The following is a 10067-nucleotide window of genomic DNA, read 5'->3' as shown; positions in this document are numbered from 1 at the left end:
GGAAATTGTGCTAGACGCACACTTCCAGCGTCGTTTCAGCGCAACTCTCTGTCTCCATTTAGGGTGCCATGCTATCCACGGGACGCAGATGCGTCGCTCACGCTTTCGCGTGGGATGGGTGTTTTGCAAGTGATGCGTTCGCGTCAGGGACGCGAACGCGTGTGCCCTTTTGTGCTAAACGCACACCAGCCGCACGATTCCAGCCCATATTTCTGGGCGTTGGATTTTTATGCCGATTTCCAGATCACGCGTTCGCGTGAGTGACGCGGACGCGTGGGAGGTGTTTTTCGCGACTGACGCGAACGCGTAGCAACGTGGTCATGTCGCGCGCTTTTTTTTTTATGCAATTATGCAATTATGCAGTGCTAATGAATAATATTCAGGTTCAATGAGAATAATATAATATAAAAACAAACAACACGAAATAAAATTGAAAAAAAATGACCATACCATGGTGGGTTGTCTCCCACCTAGCACTTTTAGTTAAAGTTCTTAAGTTGGACATTGGATGAGCTTCCTGTTATGGTGGCTTGTGCTTAAATTCATCCAGAAATTTCCACCAATGTTTGGAATGCCAACAGCCTCCGGGGTCCCAAACTAGGTATGTAAAGCTTTTGAGAAGCTTCAAACAGGTTCTCAGGCTCCCGGGGTGACGAATGTCAGAATAGATTCCAGGATCCCAAACTTTGCTTTTAAAACCGTCGTTGTCTTGATCTATATTCTTCGATCCGGGCGGTTTAGAAATTGTATTCTCACCAAGATGACCAAACGTCTTCTGAGACCCATTCAATTAAACTTGATACCAATCCTTGCACTTCGAATCGAAGCGCGGAACCTTGTTGAACCTTGTACACCAGCTCTGAGGACGAGCCATTTTCCTCTTACTCTTAAAGCCGCAGAGAGCTCTAAGCTGGCCATCTATTTCAAGCAAACCATATTCAAGTGGAAAAGTAAAGATAAAGGTTAAGGATTGTACCCACTTGAAGCTTGTATTAGGTGGTAATGGCCTTGGGATAGGTGTTTCTAGTGGTTCAATAAGCTCTACTCCCTTGTGTTCTTCTATGAATTCCTCCACTTCTTTGCAAAATTCTTCAACTGCAACTGCGTCCTGATCAAAGTCTTCTATGTCTTCCTCGTCACTTAAGTCATACGTTGGAGGTTGAGAGAAATCTACCTCGACGTCATCTTCGTATTCACTTGGATAAGGTTCTTCAGGCTCAAGGAATTCAGTTGCGGATGTGAGTTCGTGACTAGGAGAGCTTGATTCATGATCATCACTGCCTATGGAATCAACTTCTTGGTCTGTTCCATCCAATTTTTCACAAGGTATATGCTTTGGAGGTTGTGCACTGTCCTCTTTGGCATCAATTTCGAATTTCTCAGCAGAATCCTTTACAGCTCTCGATTCCCATGGAGGTTCAGCATCTCCTAAATCTTCAACCACTTCTTCCTCTACAACTATCATGGCTTCCTTCACTTGTTCTAATACAAAGCCATGCTCCTCATTGTCCACCGAAGTTTCTAGTGTTTCCTTCATGCTACGCTCTTCTTTTGATTCTCCACATGCAGCCATGGGAGTATTTTGAGCACTCAGATGTCGGGAGGCTATTATATTTACTACCTTAGTTAAGGCAGTAGTGAGTTCCAGTATGCCCTTTTGCATCCTCGCTTGCCCTTGAAGAAGAACATGAAGTTTGTCATTCATTGGAGGTTGGGGTGGGTATGAGGGTTCATTGGTTGGGAGAGAGGGTTCAAAACAAGAATGTGGTGGTTCTTGGGAGTAATTGGATTGGGATTGTGGTGGATAAGGGTCATACGGTGGTGAATGGTAAAAAGGAACTTGTGAGTGTGGTGGTTCAAATCTACGTTGAGAGGATGGTCTATAAGCACAGGGTGAGGCTTGTTGGTAATTACAAGGCGGTCCACCATATCTATTAGCTTGGTATGCATTGTAAAGTGGTCCTCGTCTGTGATACTGTGGAGGGTGTTGTTGCTTAAAGGGTTGATCAAGTCCTCGTGGCTCCATCCATTTTTGATTGCTCTCACCTTGATGCATGTTCCTGCTATAGCTTTCGTTCCCTTCAACAATATTAGAACCAAACTCAAAGCGAGAGGGGTGAGAATTCATAGTAGCTAATAGAAATAAAAGGGAAAAACAAAAACAAATAAACAAGTAAAATAAAAATATTTACAATAACCAATAATAAGGCACACGTTTGCAGTTCCCCGGCAACGGCGCCATTTTGGCGATCGGCTTTTCTATCAGTAAAGAAATATAAAAATATGACTGCGTTGTAAGTATAGCTTCTAAACCAACAGAAAATCCTTTTGTACAAACATTTTGGTTGTCACAAGTAACAAACCCCTTTAAAATTTATAACCGAAGTATTTAAACCTCGGGTCGTCTTCTCAAGGAACTGCAGGGAGGTGTTCTTATTATTGGTTATGAGTTTTGTAAATTGGGGGGTTTTGAAGGTAAGGAACAAGTAATTTAAATGACAAGTAAAATAAATAAATAATTGTAAAATAAACTCTTGGCAAGGTATGAAAATTCGGAAGTCCTATCCTAGTTACTCCTATGAGAATTAAAGTTAATCCCACTTAGTTAACCTTTACGAAAGCAAGGGAAAGTCAAGTGAACTAATTAGTTAGATTCCCAAGTCCTAGCCAACTCCTAAGGAAAGACTAGGGTTAGTGGAATTCCAGTCAATTAGCCGACATAACAATCAATCACGATAAGTTGATAACTCAAGAGCCTCCAGTTAATCAATTAAAGCCAAGAATATAAATAGCTAAATAAGAATCATGAATCTGAAATACCTCAATTGCATTAAATAAAGAAAATCCTAACATGAATGGTTCATAAGCCAATTTGGCAACAAAAGTAATTAAAGGAAAGCATTATAGTATCTGAAAGTAAAAGAGAAATATAAAGTAAAAGGAATATTGAACCTGATAAAGAGTTGAAATACTAAATTCTTTAAGAGGAATCCTAATCCTAAAACCTAAGAGAGAGGAGAGAACCTCTCTCTAAAAACTACATGTAAATCATGAAAAGTGAATAATTGAAGGCCTCCCTCTGAATGGATGCATTCCCCCACTTTATAACCTCTAATATGTGCTTTCTGTACTTGGATCTGGGCCAAAAAGGGCTTCAGAAATCGTTGGAAGCGTTTTCTGCAGTTTCTGGTGTATGGCATCTGTCACACGTCCGCGTGGGTTACGCAGTCGTGTCATCTGGGAGTTTTCCTTGTCACGCGTTTGCTTCGGTCACGCGTACGCGTCATCTGCGTTCTGCTCAAGGTGCGCGTCCGCGTCAGTCACGCATTCGCGTCACGGCCTTTTCGCGCTCGGCACGCGGCTGCGTCGTCCATGCGTTCGCATCGCTGCCAGTTTCTTCAAAAACTCTATTTTGTGATTTCCTTCTATTTTTGTATGTTTCCTTTCCATCCTTTAAATCATTCCTGCCTTAGGAGATCTGAAAATACTCAACACACAAATCACGGCATCGAATGGTAATAAAAGGTAATTAAAATAATTATTTTTAAAGCATAGGAAACATGTTTTTCACATATATCACATAATAAGGAGGGGAAAGTAAAACCATGCAATTTCACATGAATAAGTGGGTGAAGGGTTAAATAAATCACTTAAATTGAGTATAAAATATATCATGAAATATGGGTTTATCAGGTGGCTAAATCGCTCATTGAGTATCATCGAGAAGACTCTAAACCGAAGTCTTCCTCTAAGCCTAGTTCTACTTAAAGGTGGAGGAGACAAGGAAAAGAGTTTGTCAATCAAGAAGGAAGTAAAGTACTCTTCAAAAAAAGAGTACGAAGAAAAGAAAAAAGCTTTCATGCCTAAAGGAGGATGCTTCGTGTGCAAGGGACCATACCAAATGAAGGACTGTCCTAAGCTAGGGACTTTGACATCTATCGTCAAAGAATGAGAGAATCAATCACAAGTGATTGAATGTGTTGGATCTGTCCAACTTGTGAATACTGTGAAGGGTAAAGAAGCAAGCCCTGTAGAAAAGAAAGGCTTGATACATGTCAAAGGCTTTATCAATAGAAAACCCGTTATGGCTATGATCGACACTGGTACTACACACAAATTCATCACGCCTAATGAAGCAAAGAGGCTTAGATTGAAGATCACCGAAAAGAATGGCTGGTTCAAACCTATGAATACCAAGGGTAAACCTCTTAAGAGAGTAGCAAAAGGGATTGAGATGAATCTTGGTTTTTGGAAGGGACTTGTGGATTTCTTAATAGCACCCATGGATTATTTCTAGATAGTCATCGGGCTCAACTTACAAAGAAAGGCAAATATAACACCGATGCCATACTATAACATAGTATGCGTTATGGAGAAAGAGTCTCCATGCATGATCCCTACAGTCTCTAAAGCTAGGGGACCAGCGATACTTTCTAGTATGCAACTCAAGAAAGGGTTTAAGAAGGGAGAGATTACATATTTGGCTTTATTACAAGAGGAGTCAACATCTGAAAGAGAAGATGTCCTCCTGAAATCAAAGAAGTCTTAGAAGTAAATAAGGATGTGATGCCTCCCGAGTTGCCAAAGCAACTACCACATAGAAGGAAAGTGGATGATGAGCGGATATTTTATATGCTTTTTGGCATCATTTTCATATAATTTTTGTTATGTTTTGTTTAAGTTTTATTATATTTTCATAGGTTTTAATACAAAATTCACATTTTTGGATTCTACTTTGAGTTTGTGTGTTTTATGATGATTTCAGGTAAATTATGGCTGAAATCGAGGACCTTAGGAAAAGTCTGAGTCAGAGACAGAGAAAGGACTGCAGATGCTGTTGGATTCTGACCTCCATACACTCGAAGGAGAATTTTTGGAGCTACAGAAGTCCAAATGGTGCGCTCTCAATGGCATTGGAAAGCTAACATCCAAGGCTTTTCAGCAATATATAATAGTTTATACTTTGCTCTAGAAATGAAGGTCCAAAACTGATGTTCAACACCAGCACTTCACCCTCTTCCTGCGTTGGAAAACTTCAGTGGGAAGAGCATTGTGTAACCTAAGCCAAATGGTGAATTTTATCATCTCAGGAATATTAAGATTCCATAACCACTGCCAACTAGTACAAACATCCCAATTGAATTTCCTCTTTTTAAGCCATCTATAACTTTCTCTAGCACAATATATTTTAGCTGCTGCTGGCCGCCATCTCCACGCAGCATCTTCCCTAGTCTGAAAATGAAAGATAAGGTTGCTAACAATTTGATTGATATCTAAAAAAGCAGAGTAGCTATGTTAGGCCAATCCCAAGACCCTTCTCTCCACAAATCTACAACTATAAAGTCAATGTCAAATATATGCACATAAGGAGTAAAATCACACAGCTTTCCAAGAGGAGACCATTCATTGTACCAAAAGAATTGCTAAAAGTTTCCAACACACTGATGCGGTATTTGTAACCCACAAACTTACCGGCAAGTGCACCGGGTCGTACCAAGTAATACCTTACGTGAGTAAGGGTCGATCCCATGAGGATTGATGGATTAAGCAACAATAGTGTTTGATAGGATTAGTTAGAAAAACAGAAAATAGTGTTGAGATACAATATAAAAGACATTAAACAATATGAAGAATATTGAAGAAAGACAAGTAAATACTTTGGGAAGAAAATATGGAGAAGATAGTTAAGGCTTCAGAGTTATCTATTTTTCTGGAATTATTTTTCTTACTAACTATTTTAATCATGTAGGATTTAATTTATGGCAAACTATATGTGACTAGACCCTAATTCCTTAGACCTTCCTAGTCTCCTCTAAAATTCATCAACAACCAATTCCTTGGTCAATTAATTCCAATTAGAGAGTGATGATCAAATTCCAGTTTATATGCCACAAAAACTCTAATTACCTAAAAATAAAAGGATTATATGTCACGTATCCCGTTAAATCCAAATAATTAAAATTTAGGAGAATATGTTTTCAAGATATTGTTCAAGTAAAGAGCTTTTCCAAGTTATACAAGAACGCATTTAGAAAGAGGGTCATACTTCCGTTCCACCCAAATTCATAAGATGAAGAGCAAAAACAATTCTTAAATTATAAATCCATGCATAAATTAAAATAGAAAGAGCAATAAAATCAATCCATACAAATAGACAGAGCTCCTAACCTTAATAATGGAGGATTAGTTGCTCATGGTAGAATGTTATGGAATACAGAATGTAAATTTGGAATAGGATGGGATCCTCCCCAGGACCTCTACAAAGGAAGGAAAGCTTCCTCCTTTTATAACTAATCCTAATAAATTTAAAATCTAATATCTAAAACTAAAAATTAAAATAATATCTTTTCCTAATTTAAGATTTGAATTTAAATTTGAATTAATTAACAGATCTTCAACTGATGGGTGGGGACCACTTGATTTGTCCATTCTGCAGCTTTTAATCTGTGTTTTCTAGGCTGAAAACCGAGTTAAAATAGCTCAGAAATTGCCCCCAGCGTTTTCTGTCAATTCTGCAGATCGCTCATGTGACGCGTCCGCGTCGTCCACGCGTTCGCGTCAGGCACGCGATCGCGTCATTGCGGTTTCCTCTATTCCGTGCGGTCGCGTGAGCCATGCGTCCGCGTCGGTATTCGCTGGTCATGTCCTTGGCTTCTTCTCTTTCTCTGCAGAAACTTCATCAATTCCAACCGAATGCTACCTAAAATAAATAAAATTGCACAAAATTCAAAATAGCATCCATAGTGGTTAAAATATAATTAATTCTTAATTAAACTCAACAAATTAGATGCAAATTCACTAGAAAAAGATAGACAAGATGCTCACGCATCACAACACCAAACTTAAACTGTTGCTTGTCCTCAAGCAACCAAAACTAATATAGGCTTAGGATGTGAATTTGCATGAGAATGAGAGTTCAATTAAGCCCATGTCTTCTTCTTATAACGGCGTTTACAACTGCAATCTTGAACAGTTTTGGCATCTCATTTTATCATTTGAAGTTCAGAATGATTGGCATCCATAGAAACTCAGAATTCAGATAGTGTTATTGATTCTCCTAGTTTAGTATGTTGATTCTTGAACACAGCTACTTTATGAGTCTTGGCTGTGACCCTAAGCATTTTGTTTTCCAGTATTACCACCGGATACATAAATGCCACAGACACATAACTGGGTGAACCTTTTTAGATTGTGACTCAGCTTTGCTAGAGTCCGCAGTTAGAGGTGCCCAGAGTTCTTAAGCACACTCTTTTTGCTTTGGACCACGACTTTAACCGCTCAGTCTCAAGCTTTTCACTTGACACCTTCACGCCACAAGCACATGGTTAGGGACAGCTTGATTTAGCCGCTTAGGCCAGGATTTTATTCCTTTGGACCCTCCTATCCATTACTGCTCAAAGTCTTGAATCCTTTTTACCCTTTGCCTTTTAGTTTAAAAGGTTATTGGCTTTTTTTTTTCTGCTTGCTTTTTCTTTTTCTTTAAATTTTTTTTCTTTTTTTTTCTGCAAGCTTTGTGTTTTTTACTGCTTTTTCTTGCTTCAAGAATCAATTTTATGATTTTTCAGATTATCAATAACATTTCTCTTTTTCATCATTCTTTCAAGAGCCAAAAATTTTAACAATCATAAACTTCACTATAAAAAATATGCACTGTTCAAGCATTCATTCAGAATCACAGAAAATACCACCACATCTAAGTAAATGAGACTACTCTAAAAATTAAATTCAAATTCTCATGCACTACATCTGTTCTTCTTTCTTTTTGATTTCAAGCTTAGTGGGCAATACATGAGACATCTTTCAGAATTAAAGCATTTAAAAGAAAAATTAAACTAGAACCTATGAATATACTAATAAAGGATCATGCAATAAACAAAACAAAGTAGCAGGAAATCGAAACATACATAATAAAAGCGGGAGGGAATAAAAAATGAAAGGAACTCAACCACCTGGGTTATCTTAGCAGTCGTTTTATTCTTCAGGTTGTGCTCCTTTGTGAATATGATTCGCCTCCCTTTGGTGCCATAAGAATAAATAGAAAACCCTTAAGAGAAGCATCAACACCAAACTTAAAGGTTTTCTTGTCCTCAAGCAAATAAGAACTTAAAATAGAAGAGACAAATATTAAGATGAAAGAAAAAAATAAAAGGATAAGAGAATAAGAGAGAATTAGGATTGGGAGAGAGAGAGAAAGAAAACTGGGCGGCGCAAGCGACGCGTTCGTGTACGGCACGCGTACGCGTGGGTCGCGAATTTGTCATAATGATGCATTAGCGTCAGGCACGCGTCCGCATGCCCTGGATTTTATGGGATTCGCGCGAAGCCATCCGCGCGCCCGCGTAACTTTCTGTTCGCATGGCTTGGGAGCCAAATTTTCATATGACGCGTTCGCGTCATGCATGCGCACGCGTGGATGGCCATATGTGCAACTGACGCGAACGCGTCAGTCACGCGTCCACATGACCGAATTTGTGCCTTTAGCACACTTCTTGCCCCAAGCCAGCACAACTCTCTGTCCAAACGCTCTTTTACGTCGAATTTGCAGGTCACGCGTTCGCGTCGGTGACGCGCCCGCGTGAATGGCGAAAATCACGAACGACGCGAATGCGTGGGGTACGCGTTCGCGTGGGATCGTTTGTGCGAAAGGCATGAGTCCAGCGCCACTCCCGCGCAACTCTCTGTCAATTTTTATTTTTTTTTGCACACATGATTGATGCGTTCGCGTCAATGACGCTTGCGCGTCGTGTGCCCTTTTTTTTTATAAATCCGGTTCCTGTTCTAAGATAGCTGCATGATCAGAAAAATAGTGAAGACTCAAGAAAAATCAACTAAGTAAGAAAACTACTACTATGAAAAATAACTAAGAATGAAAAGGAACGATCATACGACGGTGGATTGTCTCCCACCAAGCACTTTTAGTTAAAGTCCTTAAGTTGGACATGTTGTGAGCTTCTTGTCATGGTGGCTTGTGCTTGTACTGATCCAGGAATCTCCACCAATGTTTGTAATTCCAATGGCTACCGGGATCCCAAACTAGGCGCATATTGCCTTTGAGCAAGTTGAAGCAAGTGACAAAGCCCCAAGAGTGTTGATTATGGGAATGAATTCCAGGGTCCCAAACTTTGCTTTTACACCCGTCTTCTTGTGTATCACCATTGTTCCCACCGGGTGGCAAGCAATCTGAATTCTCACAGAGACATCCAAACAACCTTCTAGACCGATTCAAATTAGCTCTACACCAATTCTTGCACTTCAATTCGGAGCATGCAACCATATTGAATCTTTCTTGACAACTCTTACCACTAACCATCTTCCCCTTACTATTAATACTACAGAGAGCTCTAAGTTGACCATCCGTCTCCAGTAGCCCATATTCAAGTGGGAAAGTAAAGGTTAAGGATAGGAATTTTACCCACTTGAATGTTGTATTGGATGGTGATGGCTTTGGAAGAGGTCTTGCAAGCTCCAATCCCTTGTGTTCTTCTTTGAATTCTACCACCTCTTTGCAAGCTTCCTCAATTTCAACCTCTTCTTCTTGGTAGCTCTCTTCTAATTCAATCTCTTCTTCATTGCTTACCAAGGGCATGGGAGGTTGTGCATCTTCCTCTTCTTCCATTTGTGAGGGTGGAAAGTTCTCTAATTCACTGGAGTATGAACTCCTTTGATTGATTTCCTCACTTTCTTCTATAGGATCTTGCATTATATCTCTTGAGAAGGAATTTGCTTGCTCCTCTTCCTGTGACTTGATAATCGACTGCACATGCTTCTCTATATTTTTGACACTTGTCTTTATATCATGTAAGAATTCTTTCATGAGAAGCTCAATATCTGATGGTATTTGAAATGAATAAGGAGGAGGTGATGGTTCTTGATAAGAGTAAAAAGAGGATGGATCTTGGGAAGAATAGGTAGATTGTGGCTCTTGATATGGGTAGAAAAATGATGGTTCTTGGTATGTATAAGGAGATGGTGGTTCTTGATATGAATAGGGAGGTGGTAGCTCTTGATAGTTGGAGCATGGAGCACTGAAGTTTCTTTGGTTTTGACCTTGCCAACCAAAATTTGGG

Source organism: Arachis hypogaea, chromosome 13 (assembly GCF_003086295.3).
Source record: "Arachis hypogaea cultivar Tifrunner chromosome 13, arahy.Tifrunner.gnm2.J5K5, whole genome shotgun sequence".
Classification (NCBI taxonomy): domain Eukaryota; kingdom Viridiplantae; phylum Streptophyta; class Magnoliopsida; order Fabales; family Fabaceae; genus Arachis; species Arachis hypogaea.
The sequence above is the reverse complement of the archived record's forward strand: the minus strand, read 5'-3'. Positions refer to the sequence as shown.